A 21,344-nucleotide genomic window follows, 5' to 3' on the forward strand; every position below is an offset into this window, starting at 1 on the left:
GTGAAAAGGGAAAAGGGGGGACAGCTTGTGAATGCAATTAAATCAGCTAGCAAAAAGCTGAAAATCAGCATGTGTGAAAAGAATTTGAAACAGTGAGTGTGGTTCTATATTTAGTGGAAAGTTTCCTTTTTCCTTTGCAGCTTTTGCATAAAGCCCAAAGGCATAAAGAGAATAGATCTGTCTATAGCAATCTGTAGCCCGAAGTGTCAGAAGTCTAAGTAAATATGTAATGCCACCAAAGGAGGCTTTTACAAGATGAATGCCCCAAAGCCTCTGAATTCAAATAAATGAAATCTTTGTAGTGCACAATACCACATCTGTACAACTCAGGGTAACGTTGCCTAAAATAAATCTGTGTATATGACTCACTAACTCCCTCCTACTTACACTAATGGCTTACCCATGCACACACTGCAGGAGCCCCATCTCCATAGATAATCAGATATTCCAGGAGCACGCAGCATAAACTCAGATTCGGAAGCAGACACTTGCTTTAATCCTGGGTCATTTCTTTTGCTGGTTGAGGACACAGGCCCAAGACCTCTGTAACATTCATAATAGATGGTTATTGTAAGAATTTTCTTATGTACAGCTTTGTGTTAAATCGTTTTCTGAGGAAACTGTGCCCTAAGGTTTTCTTGTCTATTTCAGGCAATGTATCAGATTAGCTTATTACCTGGTCAAAAATAATTGGCACGCAGGTTAATGATATTTTTTGTAAACAGGAATTTATGAGAGAAAGAGGAAATCAGATTACAAAACTGTTCCTGGCATTGTTACTAAAAGACTGTCAAACACAGGCCATGCCATGCTTGTTTGATCGGGCAACTGTTACTCAAGGTCCTGGAGCTCACTGTTTCATGTATCCTTTCAGCCTTGCAGCAGAGCAATGCTGTGACCCCCACTCCATGGGAAGACAGGCAATCATAAGGAAACCTGCTATTATGGTGGTAATGATCTTGCTTGATTTTGGCTATCTAAAAGCTAGGAGTGTAGATTAGTCTAAGCTGGCCAGATGTGCTTCTTGGGAGAGGAAGATCCAGAGGTCATTTCATCACACCCTAAATGTCTAACATAGTGAGATATAAGAGATAGGAAAAGATGGAGAGGTTACGTAGTACCTTCCTGTACCAGGATATTCTAAGCACTCTAAGCCTACAAGAAGGTGGGCCCATGGCCATGTACAGAATGCCCTTGGATAGCCAGACCTAAGGTCCCTTCCTGGATCCCCATCTGCTAGAGTCTGCTTTGAGATTTGCTGTAAAAGTGACTGAGGACCTGTTACTCTGTAAGGTGCAATGTGGTGCCAATGCAGCACCCCATGAAAATGTGTCATGGGGATTTATACAGTAATCAGACCCAAATTCAAAGCCTACCCTGTGACTGACCTTCAGTGCACCCTCAAACATGAAGGCAGTAAGGGATGGCAGCAAATTCAGTTGATAGGTGTGGGTTTGCAGCTGTGGACATGGGGCAAATGATTTTATGGGCATCTTTTCAGGAACTCTGCCTGAGCTGTGTTTGAACGAGGTACCCTAAAGGGACTGGCCTGGTCACAGTAATACCACTGAAAACCATTTAGATCCCACCCTGAAAAAAAGGTCTTTGAGCATGTGTATCTCTGGGAACGGACTGGCATTTTTCCTTTCACTACGCAGCTTTAAATGGCTCTGGCGTGCCCTGAAAGTTTGCTATGTGGCCAGTCTCACACCTCTGATCTGGCAGGACTCAGGGAAGCTGTGAGCACCATTGGTGACTGCCAGACATTGCAGGGCATCATTTAAAATGCAATTAACAGGCTCTGCAGCTCTCTATAGAGGAGAGAGAAAATGCTGCACTTAATTCTGCAAACCTGGTGAGCGAAGAAGTTGTGAGTCAAGTGCGTGCTGGTAGAAAAACTTCTTTCAACTAAACTTCCTGCAGTTGGAGGAAGAGGGAGAATAACAAAACAGAATTTTTTGAAATCCTGTTCTTTCAATGAGAAATTAATAGGTAAGCTTTCTTTGGATACAGTGGGAGTGATCCTTTGGGCAGGAAACAGAAAACATTTCTGGAAAAGGAAAGCATGGAAGCATGGTAGGGTCAGTGTGACAAGGCACAAGCCCCTCTTCCAGAGCAAAAATTAAAAAGGCAAGGCTTTATTGCCTTGTTTTGCTATTGCAAACCTTAGCTATTCCACTCATTAGAATATGACTCCCATTACCCAGCTCTGTCAGGCTTGTCCTTTCTTTTGTTGGAGGAATAGGGAGAGAAAGCTAAAACAACTGCACACTGGACAACACTAGCCAGGCAAACTGCATCAGTCTCCCAACCCAACTGCTTCAGCAGCTGCAAGGATGACATTAGCAATGGGCTCCATTCAGTCCTTTTACTGCATCATTACTTGTTTATTCACATGCAACGCCAAGAAGACCCTAGTGCAATAAGGACCATTAAAGAAAAGAAGATTTGGGAAGAAAGCTCCTTGCCTACTTCTCATCAGCTCCCACTTCAGTCCAAGTTTTCTCCTTTGAATTCTTGAAATCAGACCCAAGTCTGTAGCACGGATACCTGGTCACACAGTCCCAAATTATTACAGTGACAAGATAGAATTAATTGCATGGGGGACTTTCAAATGAACTTCTAAGGAGAAGTTTATAGCACATTTTTAACATGCAGTTCTCATCCTCCTGAGACTATCTGGATGCTGTGTACTTCAAAAAGATACAGGTCCCTTGTCCCTCCTATGTTTTTAGAAAGTGTGGCTGTCATTTGATCTGAAAGAACCCCTGTATTGAGCAGTGTGGGTATAAGTAGGCTGCTGCCACTTGAAAAACAGCTTGAGAAACACCACAGGAATTGACAAAGAGCGGAAGAGGAAAGGGGACTTAAGCAGAGAAAATGGGATGGAGGAAGCAAAAGGAATCGAGGGGGGAAAGAGGAAAAGTGATGGATGCCCATGGCTTTTGGAGAAGTGATGAAGGATCTGAATTCCAGCACCTTGTCCCAGGAAAGAGAGAGGCTGCTTCAAGTGACATAACCCCCACCTCCCAGAGGCTTTGGGTTGACTTCTCGCAGCAGGAGTGACTGGAAGGCTGACCCACAGCACCCCCAGGGCTGTCATAGGGCAGCCTGGGCTGACAGATTCAGCAGCTTCCTGAGCAGAGAGAGAGCCAGGTAGCCCAGCGAGTAGATTAGGAAAACAAACAGGAGCTCATCTCTTCAATTCTGACTCCCTTGCGGGAAGGGGAATATGCTTGCTCATACCTGCCAGCAGAGCCGCTCTGGTGCCATCTCTGTCTGCCTGCAGAAAATGTGTATTGTTGTTTTGTAGAAGCTGAAAAACACCTTAATGCAACATCACCCTGCATTCATGCAGAGTAAGTCTGGTACCTAGCTCTGTTCATCCTCCATGCTCTGATTTTGGGTTATCTGTCATTTCCAGACCAGCAACTTAAAACATCCCTTCTTGCAGGAACCCTACTTGCAAATCTAAGGGATTAAATATCACCAGTGAGAGAAAGAGGAATTTAGAGCTACATCTGCTGCATTTCTGGTGCTTGCCAGTGAGCAGGGCTGCCTAGCCGGAGTCTGCATCTGTACCCTCCCAAAAGCAAACAATTCTCCCAAGAGCAACTTTGTCAGAAAGCTCCAGTTTTTGGAGTCATGTAGCCATGGAAAACTCGAGGATGCACTGCTAAAATAAAAAAATAACCTAACAACAGTATTTTGCTGCAAAATTAATCTAGAAGTTAAAATATTTGTATACACGGTGAAAGTCAAATCAAAAACTATATGAATGACGTGAAATAATTTTACTCTTTAAAGAGAACACTTGGATACTGTGAAGTCAAAGATAAAATTTGGAATAATTTGTACTGATTTTTCCTTTAACAAATGGTTATGAAAAAACTAATGTGTTCTCATGAAATGATTTGATTTAAATGAATCTGTATTTGCTAAGAGAAAGGCATTCTGTCAGTGTGCTTTCCAGGCACCTCTGACAACAATAATTAATGCAGTGTTGAAGAGAGGGATCTTATGACTAAGCCATACTGAGGCCTCATCTTTCGTGTATAGAATAAATAGTATAAACATATAGAATAAAGAGGTACAGCATCTTTACATTGCTTCAACTTCTGTTGTGCTTCCAAACTCTCAGAAAGAGAGAACATGACCAGGCTGTGACCATCACAAAATGACAGTCTCTATTTTCTACTTCTACAACTATTTCATTGCAGCCCATCCACAGGGACAGGTAGTAACAGTGGCAAATTTTAACCTACCATAAAAGTCACAGCAGTGACACTTCTGTCTTGCTGCAACCCAAAACATTGCTTGAAAATCCAGGGCCAGATCTCCAAGCTCAACACCGAGCCATTCAACCTGTAATCAAACCCTCACAGTGCCAGATCCTCACAGGAGCAACTGATGATGCCCAAAAGGGCTGAACTCTACATTTAAGAATACTTCTGCTACAGCCCTGATAACAGTAGTAAAGTGGTATAGACTGGAGCCCATTTTCAAAGTGCTACAAGTTTTATGCATGGTGAATGATACAGATAAAATCAAGTATGACCAGATCTATATAACTGTAATTGTTGCCCAGACATGTAAGAAGTATTAGAAATAATAGTGTTGGTCATTTTAACGGAGGAATAGCGTGAACGGTTTGTTCACAGTCATGATATAAAAAGTCACTTACTTTCTCTGCAAGGAAGATTTGTCAGGCCAACAAGAGACTTGTAGCATAAACATGGTCCTTGTACAACTGCATAAAGCCAATGGAGATTTCTCTTCCTGCCTCTTGTAACTACCTGTGCACCACAGCAGACCACCTCTCGATGCCCTTCCCTGTTCCCTATGATTCATACGATTTCTTCCAGCAATGCTTTCCTGAATTTATGCTCCAAATGCACTTGCATTTTCTGGCTGGGCATGAAAGAGTGTGGCCAAGTTAACAGCTTGTGGCCCAAAGATTTCAAACACTAACAGACATGGTCCTGCTCTGTTTTCGTTCTTTTTCACTTAGGAAATCCCAGCCCTACAAGCCCTGCCCTCCTGAGAGATCAAATCTTCTTATCACACACCAAAGAACAGCTTGGGGAGGGAAGGATAGCGTCACTGAAGCTCGGAGGATCGGTATAAACACCACTGAGCTGAGGGGACTGGATTTTCAGTTACAAATTACCATTTTATTGGGCTCAGGGAAGAACACAAAACCACATTTGACTATTCTCTTCATCTGTGAGAGAGAAAGAATTGTATTATCAGCAGTGCAGGGAACTGGGCTGTTGTTAAATCCACTTGAAATGTTCTGAAATACAGGAGCGTGAGTGACTCTTTCAGGGAACATGGGGCTGCTTTGTTGTGGGGAATGGAGTGGGAATTCACATCATTGCACAGAGCGTGCCAATCTTTCCACTGAATTTAAACACACTGGACTCCTACATCTTTGCCTAGCCTTGACATCTGGATCCATTAGGAATTAGCAATTCTAATTTGAATCAGCCACACTAATTGTGCTTTTTTTTAATTGGCTGCACTATTGATTTTACAAAATACGTGATGCTCTTCCACCTGTGTTCAAGGCTCCTGCTGGGAGCTGCTAATGAAAAAAAAACCTCAATTAGCAAGAATTCCCTCTGAAATCCTTGAAAATCCAATATTGCTGATTAGTTTGTTAAAAAAAAATCTTATTAAGAAATGCTTGGTGACTTCCCTAATAATATCAAGAAGCAGATCCTCATGCTGGGCTTCCTAGAAAACTAATCTCTCCCTCTCCTTTTTCCTTCCCTGCCTCCAGCAAGGTTCAGAATTTGCAGCATGCAGGAATTAATTTCCCAGCCCCTCCCTAGTGAACCATGGAGGAGGAGAACTATGCTTCCTTTTTTAGTCCCATGCGGGAAACGTAGCTGTGTAAAGAAATTAATGATGTTAATCCAGATTCAAGGAAAGTGGGGGAAAGTAACAGAAAAAAGTCCCTTTCACCCCTTTAGTGCTTCGTCAGGCAAATTAGCTGTATCCCTTGCTTATCCCTTTCCTACTTCAGTCTTGAATTTGGATTAGCTTAGTCGAGTATCTCCTCCTGACAAATGGAGAAGGTGTGTTCTTCCTGCATCTTCTCTTGCCCACCACCTTAACACAAGAGGTGGCAGAACCCAGAGATAATAAGGCAGTTTGTGTTTGGAACACAAGCTAGTGTTCACTCAAAGCTTAATGATCTCTCTCCCACAGGCTTAAGTCTGGCTTCCTCTGCTTTAACCTGTGCCCATGGTATCAGGTAGAAAGCAAACTAATACAATGCAGAATTAAGGCAATATATGCATCTGCACACAGTTTAGCCTATTCCTTTATTTTCAGATAATAATTGCAATTTCTGTGAGCCAGACACACTTTTAACTTTCTTAGAAAAAGGACTTTTTCTCCCTTTGTATTTACTTTGGCTGTTTCAGCATTAAAGAGGCATTCTTGGAGAAACAGAGGGATCACAAGTGGGGCCTTTCCCTTTGACTGCATATAACTGCAACCAGAGGTCTGCAAGAGAGGTTTGGCTTCACGGTCGTGCTCTCTACAGCTCCCTAATGTGGTTTGAACAAGTCTGCGTTGGTGTACCTGGCAAGACAGCGAAGATAACAGCTCTATTTCCAGAAGCATTGCTAGGCAAAGGAGAACTCAAGCAAGCAAGCACAAACAGTCCTTCCCTTTTCCCCCATCTTAGTTAACATATCAACAGTTTACAGACATTCCTGTCTGTCATGCTGAAGACACATTCAAATCCCAAGAGATCTGAAGCAGTGCTTCCTATCAGAATGGCTATGCATTAGCCTAAGTGTATTCCTCATTTCCTTAGCCAAAGAGCTTGGCTGAAACATTTCCACAAAGTTTCTTCAGAACTACATTTTGTACAAACAATAAGCCGCCCAGAGTTTTGGGAAGGACTCCTTGACCAGCTCTAAAGTTTACAAAATATCATGCCTGTTCCAGTTGTGAGTCATATGGGCATGGTAAAAATGAAAATGGTAAGTCAACAGCTGGTTGGGAAGCAGTGAGACTGAACACAAAGGAGCATTCCCTGCCGTGGGGGAACCCAGGAACTCTGGAAATGAATGTGGGAACCTTCATCTTTTCTTAACTGTAAAGCCTACCCTTTGTGGAGGAGACGTTGCTCCCCCCATCAGTTAATGGAAGGACGACACTGCCACAGGCAGTTCAGAGCAGGACCCCACTTTTGGTCTTTCTCTTCTCATGTTACATCTCTTGAAAAAGTACCAGCTCTGGCAAAAATTGTCCATATGGTGGAGTAACTGCTCTGCAGAGAGAAGGTAGGAGCAGCCACAGTGAGGATATTATTTCCCTTCCTCAGACTTTCCTTTTCCTTGCTCCTTCTGAGCCTCTGGACTGTAGCTAGGGCTATCCAGCGTTCTCGTTCAGCACATGCTAATTTTGACATTTCCATAATGTCTGCTTGCCATCACCAACTCTTAATTTAACCTCACTGCAGAAATGCCTCCTGCATTTCAACCAGACAGGCTGGAGTTTAATTACACAGTCAGGCAGCTGGACTGTGTTGCAGTATATCCAGCCAGTCTCTGGTTTCATGTGTATAATTGCTGAAATACTTCATTTTCCACCCTCCCCAATCTACATGTCATTTAGCAACCACAATCACTTGGAAATATTTTGCTAGCAAAACAAACTGCTGCTGAGTTCAAGCAGGGCTTTTTCTCCCCCCTTGGATTTCTGTATCAGCTTGTTGACATGGAGAGGATGCTGCAGGAGTCATTGAGTTAATGGGGCCCAGAATCCTGTTTTTTCCTCATACCCAGCTGATGCCATGCCTCAGCACCGTGCACTGTTAAGTCTCTCACATCTCTTACTCTTTGACACAGCACAGCACAATTGTGAATTCCTCCTTTGAGATGAGTGGGCACTTGTGCTGCTACAGTCTTTTTTAAAATGCTGCAAAGACACCTCTGCCTCATGAGAGCTTCATCTGTCTTTGAATCCCTGGCTCTGGGTGCCCCAAAGATGCAACAAACTGCAGAATTGGGCAGCCCCAGGGAGGCAGGCTGCTAAACAACCAGAGAGACAGGTAAGCGCAAACCACACAAGTGCTGCCAGAACTCAGGGTTGCACAAGGACTTCAACCAAATCAAACCCTTCCATATGATGCATTTTCCCTTTGCCACAGTGGGAAGTCCTAAAACTCCAATGCTGTTCTAGGGAAAAAAAAATAAATCTTACTAGCTTTACCCAGTGACACTTTAGCAGACAAACACCTAGCTCTTACTGAAAGGCAGTAGGAGTCTAGCTCCAGCCTTGAACCTTTGCAAATACCACCACCCCAGACACCTACTTATATCTTCTGGTGGACTAAATCCATTAATCATTCTGGCTCCCACTTCATAGCTGATCTGTCTAAACAACAATCCAGAACATTAAAGAAAAATAACCTCAGTACTGAACCGAACATTGCGGGGTTCAGTGCCTGTCTCACAAGATCAACTTCCCTTGCAATAGGGGTGGAAGTTCTGAAGGGAAGTGATGGGCTAAACTGACAGCAGGATCATATTTCTCCTAATTAATGCATCAAAACCCAGACTGAGGACCCATTAAGTACTTAGTGAGGTTCTTAGGACCTGACCTTATCCATGTGCAGGAATTGTATCACTCACCTGTGAACCAAAGTCCCTGCTGGCACAGGGCATGGAGAGAGCATATTGTATATCAAAAGGATGCTGGAAAGTGATAGGCCAAGGAAATAGTGAAATATACTGTATCCAAACACAAATCATCAACTGTGTCCAATTGACCCGGTGAGTGGAAGTAATTACTCTTACACTCACCCTGTACATCCCATCACAGATCAACTGTGTGTGACTAAGTGCAGTCATCTTCAACCATCAGGAGGCCATAACAAAGTGAAGACAAGGAATAGGCCTATCTATTGTAAATAGGAGATTTCTGTATTATTATTCAACTCAGCCTCAATCAGCTACTGCCATTTCTTTGATCTACTCTGCTAAACAACAGCTAATGTCGTTAAGGCACCTTCAGACTCCTTAGGATCCACAGCTAAAAGTATTAATACCTCAGAGTGGCAGCTGGAATCAAACTGCTTAGGCAAAGAGGGAGGAAAAAAAGACAGTAAATGGAAAAACGCAATTCTCCAAGCAAGCTGTACAGTTGAAATACCTGACTTCCCACTGCTCTGCCAGGCAGCAGAGAGGAACTGAAAAGGGAATTAAGCTGTCTCCTGTCATAATCTTAACTTGTGCTTTTGCATATTAAGCTGGAATGACTATGTCTCTACTTTAACATTTTACTGTGTTTAACCCCAAAATTTGACTCATTCCCTCTCACTGCCAGGGATGAGAACACCCCTTAGTGATGCATTTCTTAGGGCTTTACTTATTATAAAGATGTCTGTATTTCCAGGAGACTCCTGTGAACCTGCAACTACCTCCAAAGAGAGCCTCAGAAAGTTTTTTAAGGACAGCAAGACTTTTGCCAAATTGTATGGGAAGTCATACTGCTGTGTGGACTCATAGGCATTTTCCCATGGCAAAGGAATTCCTTTAATTAATTCTTGTTTAAAATAGAGCACTAATTTTCAGAGCCAGTATCAGCCAGTCCCTCTTGACCTTACAGCCTGTTACTGTATGAAGTCATGAAATCAAGATTAAATGTCTTTCTGAAAGCTCTGTGGCCTATAAGAGGAGAGCAATGGAATGGCATTTGCTGACCTGTCTTATTCAGCATTCCTCTAACGTTCATTTCTAGCTTTAAAATATGTAATTCTCTAAAACTGACTCACTCCACATTCCACGGTTAGGAAGTTCATAAAGAAAAGATGGCTTTGCCCTAAGCGCTCTGCACCTTTATCTACTGAGATGTCTGCTTTTACCTGCATGTTTGTAGGAGTGTTCAGTAAAATCCCTGAAGACCTCAGTGGAGGAAACCTCTTCTAGAGAGAAATAATAGTGCTTGTAATTGTTCTGCAGAATCCTGGAAAACGTCTTGTTTCCATTTTCCTTTGCTAGTATTAAATTTTAATGCAGGAGTGTCCATTGATATTCATTATTCATCTGCCCTTGAATTTTTAACCAACATGTGCTTGAGATTATTTCAGAAATTCTGTATTTATAGAGAGCTGGGAGTGAACAGCTATTCAGCTAGGCTGATAACTGCTTTCACACTTCAGTATCCATTTTCAGCAAAAATAGGTGGCTGATAACCATAATCGGAAAAATTGTTAAATTTCACAAATGAAAGGATGCCAGGAATCATCTGCTCAGTAAGAGTGAAATTCGTCTCTTGTGGGGATCTGTCTCAAGAGCTGTGTGATCTCCAACACCCCTAGTGTGAAGACTCTGTGATACATAGGCTTTGTGTTGGCTCTCAGCATGATGATGAATTTCACTTTCTAAGAGCCAAGTTACATGATTCATTACAGAGATTTTTTTTCTCAAATGTAGCTTATTTCTTCATTATTTTCCTCAGGAGTAATCCAAGTGCAAACTGCACCTCTCTTTAAAAGCATTTGGAATTCAGCTTTATTTTCTCTTTCCTTTTTTCACTCTATAAATAGTTTGAAAATCAGTATTCACATTTCAGTTGTGTTGACTTGATGTCTCTAGCACTCTTCACTTTTTAAATAAGAATCATGATGTTTAGAGTGTGCGGGTTTTTTTCAGCCACAGCTCTTGGAATCATGTAACTGTGCGAGAATCTCAGTTTGCACTTCGAACGGTATTTGTAGCTTTGTATTGCAAAGGAAGTAGGAAAATATCACACAAATGTGCTGAGAAGGACTGACAACTGGAAAGCAAATAGAAGAACTTTACATTTATTCTCCAAAGAAAATCTGCACAACTTTCCCCTCCCCCACCTTTTTCTACTTTATTTATAGTTTTTTGTGGGAGAAGGAAATAGAAAATACATCTCTCCTTCTGAAGGCACCTAAGATATGTGGGATTAATTTTCTTCTGGAGCTGCCTGTTGCCTTCCCCTGACTGCAGAAAGGTTAAAGGATGGAATTCAACCTACACAGCCTTGGGAGACCAGCCCAGATGCAGAAGCCTTTCTATAGTTACTGGAGAGCTAGTAAATGGGGTTTGGGTGTTCTGCGTTTCACCAAATGTAGATGTTGACTTTGGTGACACAAATCTGCTCCCTGTTGTAGTCAGTAGAGCATGAATGAACACAAAGTAGCCCAGGGACATCTGTGCTGGGGCAGATTGGTAGATTGGGTTACCTACTTTAATTGACTGAGTGGGTAAAACTCCGAGCTTGCAGGTGACAATTTGATCTCTAGGAGAGCAGAGCCATGGTAGAGATTAGAAGGAAGCTGACAGGTAAAATTGAGTCTGCTTTCTTACCTCAGGCAAAAACGCTGCATAAGATGATTTCTAATACTTCAACTTCTGATACTTCAGCACACTTTCCCATCCTATATCTACAGTTTAAGGAGTAGATTTTAGACTGGGGCACAAGCCACCAGGTTACCCTGGTTACAAACAGCATTGCGTTCCTTGAGTCCATCCAGCTTTAGTTCTTGCTAGAGACCCTTCTGAGAACTGTGACCACTGTGAAGCTGCAGGAAAGCAGAACACCTTGCCCCAAACAAGGCACTGAGTGAATTCTTCACTTAGAGAGGTTTACCATAGCAGTCTGGCACACTAAAATGTGTACAGAGAAAATGGCAGAGAGGAACCGTGCAAAGATGCAGTTTCCACCTGAAAGGCAACAGAATTTATGAGACACAGACAAAAAACAAAAACAAAAACAAAAAAAAAAACACAAAGGGCAATTTGAACAAATACTTGCAAAGCTTTTATTTCAGAATTCATAGCATTATGGCCGTTTTCTTCTGAAAATTCTGCCATCTTCTCTTTGATAAAACCATTTGGTTGCTGTTGTGGGTAAATGAATAATAAAAATACGAAGTGGGCATGAGTTTCTTGGGTTGCTCTGTGAAGTCTACAGGCCAAGAATCTACTGTGGGGTAAAGAGGAAACAGTCACCTTTGTGATTCAAAGTGGAGACGTCTGTTTAGTTTCAAGTATTCCCGGGAGCCATCTGGTGAATAAGAGCAGATAAAATTAATTACCCTAAACTCAGATGCCAAAAGTCTGCTATGGCTAGGATTTAGACAGCACTAAAGGCAATCTGAATCTCAATCCCCATTTAAAGAGATACCCTATTTAAAAGGGAAATGTGTTTGCCTGTGAAATAGATAGCAACAATGGAAACTAGAGATCTTAATAGACAAAACAATGCAAGTGCATCTCTCCAGACACTGGTCTCATTGTTATTCACCCAAAAAGCCTGGCCAGTCTGAAACACTCACTCCATGTACAGATCCTGGCATAGCTTGGACTCAGGGCACTTGTAGAAAGGCACTGATTTGCAGAGGCTCTGAAAGTCAGGCTGTTTGCGAAAGTTTTTAGGTATTGATCGGTCCTTGTCAACACATACAGTGTGTCAGGCTCAAGGATCAAAGAAAGCGCTCTCCCTGAGTTAGAAATTCTCTGCAGCAGTGAGGAGGGTTCTGCTCAAGGATGTACATATGATGCATTCGTAGAGCTTGGTGGCTGAGCACCGTCGCCTGTGTGTTCACTAAATGGCAGGGCACTGTGTCTCCCCTACAAGCTTGATGATTTCAGCCCTTACATGGCTGCAGTCAAGCGGGAGAGAAAGGAGAGGAGTAAACATGATCAATAACCACTTCATAACAACTCCGTTGCACTTCATTACCCACTCATCAGGCATTGCTCTCATCTCCCCAAGTACACTCAATCTCCCTCCATCTCTGAGGGCGTTCTCGGCCAGGCCAGTGATTTCCACTCACACCTAATGCCCTGCCACGCACTATCATTTTATGACTCCTGAAGTGGTTTTGAGACAGCATTGCTGCCGAAAAAAGCTGCCCAGACCTCTCCATCCACCTGGGTGTTTGTTTGCAGCCTGTCCCTGTCCTGTGCTGGGGCATACATGGACACAGGGTAGACAGAGTCTGGGAATGTGTGGCTGGGAACCAAGGGGACAGACTTACCATTTCCCGCGGTGGTGTTGGACGCTGTCAGTGCCATGGCCAATGCTCACTGTAACCCTGGCTCTACAGGGCAGTGACTCACAAGCACTGCAGATCTCCCCAGGCTGATATTAGGGGTTACTACCCCCTCCTTATTCTGGCTCATTTTCTACTAGGGCATAGCACATAAGACAACAGGCTGGAGAAACGGAGTCCGTAACTATGATCCCAACTCTAATCATCAGAGCCTATGGGCTCTTTTCCTTGCAGGGAAAGCCCATTGCAGCCAGCAGACACTGACCATCTCAATCCCATCCCCACCACAGCTTCCTCTTCTTTCCAGAAACAATGGCAGTATTGGGGTTGGTCTATGTAGCACCTTGCCCTCCAGGTACCATATTCATAACTGGTCTTTCTCAGTGTGGTATAAACAACTGTGACCCCCAGGCTCTCCACTGTCACCCCCTCAGCCTCTGTCCTTCCAGATCCTATTTTCCAGCGACTTCAGACTAATTCCAGCACGTACTGATTTAATCTTCCTGCTATCCTGGACTTCCAGTGCCCTTTTGACTGCAGCAGGAGTTACAGAGCTTAGGTGTATGCAGTGAGCATGGGTGACCTTCCCACACATTCCTGGTTTTTTAATATATTGCTTCTCCCAAGAAATATCGGGATGGATTCTGTTGTAATGAACTCAGAGGTGACCCTTTCTCAAGGCCCAAATACTCAGGCATCGATCCAAAAGACGAATTTATCTAAGTCATACTCAAAATCAATGGCAATTATGCATTTAAATGCTTTGCAGAGTTGGTCTTCTGTGTCTGATAACTATTGAGAAATATTTGGGTTTTTAATGAAAATCTACATTTTCCATAACTATGGCAATAAAACGACGGATTCCAGCTAAAGTTTTCATTTTTCTGTTTTCATTATCATTATTTTCTTGAGGTCAGAAACAGAAGCAAAGTTCTGATTAAGGAGAGCCTTTTCTAGAAAAAGTTACAGATATTTAAGCTGTGTGGAGAATGGAAGAGCCATTCACAAAGGATTGTGAATCTGGGAAGAGTCTGTATCATTTCTGACCAAAATGAAACCGGTATTAAAAATGTGATCTGAAAGAATATTGAGTATACATGTTGCATATATTCATTAGCATAAGTGGTATATATTTTAGATCAACACTTCATTCTGAGAATTTTTTATATTTATTGTTTTGTACAATAGTACAAGGCACTTGGTTTTCACTGAACTTTAATCCACAAATGCCTGACTATTTCACAAGATAAATGTGATCCATCAGAAGTTCATTTTGTGTTGGCCTTCACAGAGTATTTGCTAACACTGCCTAAACACAGTATTCTATGTTTCTTGATGGAAAAATACTGTACAGGTCTTGCTGAAAGAAAAGAAATAATGCGAAGTAGACATATAGCATGAAAAATCTTTGCTGAAATGTAGAATCAAACACATTCCCAAGAAGCTGAAGGCTGGGTACTATAATGAAGAGCATTAGGAAATATCAATATCATTGCCAGAAGAGCACGCAAGAGAGGGAGAGCATCAGTTAACATGGAACAAATTTGTTCCAGAGACTGTTACAGGAGTTTAGTAACAATCAATCTTATTTCTATGAGTCTCTTGAATTTACTAGTATAGATACAGCCTTATTTTCTCAGATAGTAGCTTTTATTGCCGCTTGAAACATCACTCTAAAATGGCTCCTTCTATTCACCTTGAAATAATAGTGGTTTATAAATTCATTTGGAAAGCACAATGATTCCCATTTCCCTGACTTTTGGACTTGCATGTTAAAGATGACAGAATGTCTTCCCGGGCCCTAGGGAACATCCACGTGTTCAACAGCAACATGGGACCACAGTGACACAGGAGAACCAAAGTAAGAAGATAACATTTTCCAACAGCTCACAGCTCCTTCAAACATGAAGTGTTTTTCCTTGGACCAGCAAAATCGACTTTCTTGATACCTGAATTATGTTAGAAGTGACAATGAAGCATTAAGATCCTTTTTGAAAGGTGTTTGAAATGTTCAGAACCAGTCAGAAAAATGGACACTAGAAAGATTTATATCTTGAATTCCTGCTGATCTTTGAAGAGTTTTGACATCTCCACAGCTGATAACAAGCATTTAAAGCTGATCTTTAGGAAAACCTGTAAAAAAATCGTTTACTTATGCTTCTTATATGTAGTCATGTGTAAGAGTACTCTGTTCCTAATCATGTTGTTCTTTGAAACAGTCCAAACAAACATCAACTCATCCTTAATACATTATTTTCTGAGCTTGGCTAAATAAGCAGAAGATAAATCTACTGGTAATGCAATTAAGTCATAATTATACAGAAATACATATGCAATTACTTTCCCATCCTCATTAAAGTTGAATGAATGCTTAGGGGTTTAACTACCTTTTAACTACAGAGCAAAAGAAAGTTAATTAGATAGTAGCAAAATTTTATGTTTTAACTTTTCCTAGTAGAAGTGTGACAATAACTGCCTTTGAAAAAAGTTGCTGTAGTTTTTGGAGAGGAAAATACAGCTAAACATTTTGCACAAAGAAATTAAGAAGGCAAGCAAAGTGTATTAATAAAAATTCAATTATACACTTGTTGCATGTGCAATTTTCAACTAATTGCATTGCGGCAAGATTTCTCTCTTGGATAGGCACTACATTTCCACCAGAGAAAACAGCTCAAGATAGTATCTAATGAAGCTTTGTTAAAAGAGTGCAACAAAGGAGATTAAGTCTTGTTAAGGACATACCAAATAAGGAGTTTCTGAGTGTCATGTGAGAAAGGTCCCTGAAGAACAGTAGTGTGTATATGTGGAATTAAGTGCTCACTGAATTACATTCACCCGTGCAGACACAGGGCACTCGCACAAGTGCCACTAACATGGCTTTGACCAACTCACTTGTCCAGAAGCACGGAAGGGGTCCAGCTGCCAGGCATGTGGGAACAAGGATAAATTCTAGTAATGCCCCCAAATTACACCCTACAGTTAGGGTGTTCTCTTCATCCACAGTTCTAAGTTTGTAGGTTTGGGGTCTCTATCCCCTGCATACAGGTGGTAGATTATCAGGATGGTACATTGTGCTCCCAGTAAGAATTTTACAGGAATTAAATTAAATCCTCTTAAATCCCATGTTAGAACAGCATGAGCTAAAGGGGCTGCAGCAGGGAAGTTGGGGCTTCTCAACTCATTGCTGTTCTTTGGATGGTCAATCTGCTGATCTAAACCCAAGGAAGGTTAGCTCCAGTGATCCCCAGTCCGAAGGCCCTTGATGATAGGAAATGCCAGACTTGGTGTGAGACTCTCACTTTGCAGGAAAGCCAATTAAATACCTGGTAAAGACTGGCAGGATGGACAGGGAGAGGAAGAAGAGACTAATTTGAAGCCCCTGACAAGGCTGGCCACTGCAGGAGTCTTCCCCAGAGGGACCACTGTAATTAACATCTCTTAGAGACATGGTTTGTCATGGACTTGTCTTTCCTTCAAGCAGAAAAATGCAGTACTTTATTATTCTTTCTCCCCTCCCCAGCTGGTTAGTTGGCTGATGAAATTACATGATCAATATGTCACACACAGACTAATCAAAAGTCTGGCTAGACAAAATCAGTTAGCATGCAATTACCTTTGGTGTATTAGGGATAACGCACTTCAGCAGGCCTTGCCTATGTTTTTAAAAAAGGCTAACAGTGCAGTGTCACCTTTGCTTTCTGCCAGTTCCCATCCTGTGCGGCGGTGAGGACCCACCTCCCCTGTAAGCTCACCTGAGATGCAGAGAGCAGGCACTTCTCTGCTGCTCTTTCATTTGCAAACTGTTTGCTCCCTGGGTGTGCAGTCTCAGCACTGCTAGAGTAGCAGCTTTCAGTCCACTTGACTTGCTTTCTGAGAAATGTATTGCACATCCTTTGACACCTAAGGAACAACAATAGATTTGTAATGGTGCAACTGGGATAAGTATCTGGCCCTTAGGTCTTGTTCTTTCTCTCTTCCACTGTCAAGTTCTCAGTCATCACCTCAGTCATCCAAGGTGCAGGTCTGCAGTTGCCTGCACCATCAGTGTGTTCATTTTGCTATGTCCTTTACCAGGAGAAGAGAACTTCCTAGTAAATCCAGAGAGGCAAGAAAAAAATCACAGCTCTTTTGGAGAGGCTCTGCTGAAAGAAGCAGCAAGCAACTGGGAGTTCCCTCTGTTAAATGTATACCCTCTGTGCCTTGATCTGGTGACCGTGTCTGCACACAGGCATGAGCAGCAAGCTGTCAAGCTGTTTTACTGGGATGACAGATGAGTCAGCCAAGCAGAGATGTACATTCCCTTATGGCATGTGAAGTGTGAGTTTTTCCAGAGCAAAGAAGCCAGCAACCTCCTTTCTTCCCTCCTGCACCCCTGCCACTATCCATGGCTAAAAGACATCAGGCAACCTGTCCCAGCGAGCCTGGCATCAGTAAACAGCCTGCTGAGCAATTCCAGGTTGGAGCAGGATGTAGCTGTGATGGTGACAGAGGGCAGATAGGCTCACAAGGGTACAACATCCTTATCTCCAGTCCTCCTCACCTCCAGTATCTTGGGCTTATCCTCAGAGAAAAGAAGATCATTGGCCAAGAACACCAATGGCTTTTGGTGACACTGAAAAGAAGCCCAGATGTATCCGTGTTGCTCTGTACGGTCTAAGTCTTAATTTAAGAAATATAGAGGAAAAGCAGGGAAAGTCATTGTGTTACCACAGGGGTAAGGACAGTCAGCAGCTTACTGTGTGTCCGTCTGTCCTCATGAGGCCTCCAAGGCCATGATACATGAGCTATTCCCTGGTCACAACTGCAGGAAAAGAGTAAAACATTAGCTTTGGCAGCCAGGTTACCGTGATGATTGGCATTCCTGGGAGAAAGACCTTCACAGATAGATAGCAATAAGTCAGACAGACAGATTGTCAGCTCGGGGTGTCCAGCTAGACACACAAGTACAGTCTCTCTCTCAGAGTCTGTCTCACTTCTAGCATGTTGCAGCCACAAAGTCATGACCAAAGCAAGTTTCCATCCCAGAGGTAGCTGCCAACCAGGAAGAAAGTTCAGCACCATAATGACAGTCTGAATGTTGGCCATGAGAAAAATGCACTTTATCAGCTGTTCTTTCCCATCATTGGGAATTTACGGCTGAGGAATCATTCAAGGCAAAGCTTCCCAAAGCATTTCAGGGAGGTGATGATCATGGTGAGGCCACAATTTTGGTACCATGGCTGTAATGGTAGGGACCAAAAAAATGGAGTAGGTGTGTGAGTGTATTAAGACAGTGGACTAAGAAATATCTGGTGTATATGAAGCTTTTTTATCACCAGAGTGGGATTTAAGTGGAAGCACAAGAATGGATATCTCTGTAAAAGCACCAGGGCCTGCCCATGTAGACCTGGATGATCTCAAGAGTCAGGTAGATATTAATCTTTTTTGTTTGTTGGGTTTTGCCTATTTTTTCACTTTTTGCCCTTAAACACCTCAACCCTCAGAACAAAAGGTGACTAAAAGACACTTGCCTAACACATTTTTGAGTCTCCTAGTGATCCTTCAGGTGGAGTGCCTTCCTACTCCACCTGGCAGCACAAAGGATAAATAGGAAAGGCCAATCTAACATCTTTACACTGGCATTATTTCATGCATTCCTTTATTTTGTTTTCTCCTGAAGCTCACAATTTCAGCCTTTCAGGCTTTTGTCATTTCTACTGCCTGCCCTCAGCCAGAGTGACTTGACCTTAGACCAGAAGAGTCTGGCAGAGTGAAATTAGTCTTCTGTTGGAGACAAAGAGCTAAACTGATTTGAGGAAAGGTAGATTACAGAAGCTAGTTCAGGAGATGTTTCTCTTGCTTTGCTATGGAAGCAGCTTAGATGTTATGATGGATAGTGGTAAAAGTCCTCAATGACAGATATTTTCACGTGCATCTTTCATTAGTCCCTTGTATTACTGAAAGCCGCAATATTGCTATACTTTTATTAAAGCAAGTGAAAGCAAACAGAAGGAATAAATATCTTACTCTAACTCTTATCCACTCTCTGATCCACCAGGAAATAGTTATTGCCTTTCAGAAGGTTTCCTGAGGCCAGCTGCCATCAGTTCAGAGGCTAAGAGCAAAGCAGCTGCTGGGCCACAGATAGATCATAGTCACATACGGTGTTAAACCATCAGCCTTGCTACAAACTGAATTTAATATATTGTCAAAAGCCACTTCCTACTTGCCCTCCTACTTCTCACATGCAAGTAGACATTTATCAGTGGTCACTGGTAGCTGTGAGCTTCAGTGGCCCATGCTAAAGTGGCTCACACTGCTAAATGGCTTGTTTTATTCTAATAAAATAACAGTTTTCTGGGCTGCTGGAAGGGTTTTGTCAACACCAACCTGCTCCCAGCAGTTATTCAGCATGGAATCCATGTACTTCTCTTTTTAGATGTAATGCACCATGGCAGTACAGGACTGGTGCACCAGTCCAAAGAAGACCACAAGTTCAAGTCAGGAATGAGTGGGAATAAGATGCAGAGTATAAATTCTAGAAGGAAACACAAACAATTGAACTGACAAATATGGAAAGTGTTCTGTGTGCTAGTGTCAAAAAGGTCTTTTTAATGCAAGTCCTTTGACATTTTCCACTTTCATTCTTCACCCAAGTACGAACAAGGGAGAAAATATTGGTGCTTCCTGTGGCAGGGAAATTCAAATTCTCAATCTGCTGCTTTTGCTGCCTTTTACTCATGCTCTGAGAGATGCCTGGGTTGCTGCTTTCCCTTGCGGATCGAAGAAGGGATGAGATGCTTTGATCTTTCACATTCTAATGGATTAATTTGTTGCCTTCATCTGCACTGCAATGAATAATTTGAATTACAATTAGGAAATCTCTGTGCAGAGTCAGCACCTGGCAAAGAACAATACTAGGAAAATAAGGGACCTTCTAGGTGAGACATGATGAAAATATTATAAAGAGAAAAAGCAGCTGGGCACTTGGCACGCTTCTCAAGGAATGCGGTGAAGACATCATCACCACAAGGAGTTGTGACAGGCAAGCTAACATGCTAGTGTGATTGAGGTCAGAGCTATAAATCCTGTATGTCATAACTCATGACTGATACACATCTCTACTTAAAAGTCAGGTTGTCCGTCTCCCTACTCATTTGGAGTATAGTCACTTCTAAGTGCCTATTAACATGAGCAATGCTATGAATCTTGTTCCATTTCTGGGACAACTGGAGGAGGATGACTAGGATTTCACAAGGCTGCCTGCTGTCAAACGTTCACTAGGGTCATGGCTTCTCTCGCTGCACAGCCCATGTAGCAGCTCTGGCAGCTGACTGTAAAACCAGTTATCATTTATTTTTCCCTCCAGCAGCCTGGAGCTGTGAGGAACAGAGCTAGCCCAGTGAGTGACCCTGGCCTTGAATAAACAAGCAGAAGGAATGACAGTGAGACATGCTCTGCAGCCACAAGGCCCCCCTTTCTTCCCTCTGCTGTTAATCCAAAGCCTTTCCCTGGGGGTTCTCCAGGGGACCCTTCTATGCAATGATGTCTGCAGAAACACACCACAATCACTACCAGTTTAGATACTGTCACTAAGAAAGCTGGGCCAAGAATATGCCGAGGCACAGAACTACTACCAGATGGGATGCTCCGAGACCAGACTGGAACTTAAACTTGCCAGAAGACCACAGAGCCTGGGCGAGGAGGAGTCATAGTCCCCTTTACATGTTTATCATCTGTGTGGGTCAGAGGTATATAAAGAGGTCACAACTGAGGCAACTGCAGGATCTCTTTTCCTGGAAATGCTGTACTCCAGAGTTTTCCTTTAGTACACTGTATCTAAATCAGATTGTAATAGCTAAATTTAATTTAAAATAATGTTTTCAAACAAGTGGATAATGAGTTAACAGTGACCATAATGTTCTTTTCCTGTGCCACTCCCCATATGAAATTGTGATATGATTCCCAAAAAAGCAACCTCCACAAGCACCCTACATAAATTTCTCATTCAGAGCAGCTCTTGAACCTGTGAATGAACTCTCAAAGGACTACGCAAGTCCCCAACACAAGCAGATTCTCCAGCACAGGGTTGAATCAGAAACTCTTTTTTTTTCCTTAAAAAGGTCTGGTTTCAGCCTTAAATTCTGGGTCTGTTGCACAACAAAAAATTCACTGAATCAGACAAAGAAAATTAATTCTGTCATTATTTGGGGACAGAATTTCACACATTTTTGTGCATAAGCATTCAAAAAAGGTTACTGCAAGTGTTAAATTCAATTCAGTGACCTGCAAGAGATGTGTATGTATGACT

The 21,344-nt window shown here is 42.4% G+C and overlaps 1 protein-coding gene across 1 annotated transcript in view; it reads right to left on the reverse strand.

The window, feature by feature from the left end:
• ASIC2 (acid sensing ion channel subunit 2) overlaps window positions 1–21,344 on the reverse strand; it is a 512,156-nt gene that overhangs the window by 409,928 nt on the left and 80,884 nt on the right. The window lies entirely within an intron of this gene.

The sequence above is a fragment of the Buteo buteo genome, chromosome 9 (assembly GCF_964188355.1).
Source record: "Buteo buteo chromosome 9, bButBut1.hap1.1, whole genome shotgun sequence".
Taxonomy (NCBI): Eukaryota; Metazoa; Chordata; class Aves; order Accipitriformes; family Accipitridae; genus Buteo; species Buteo buteo.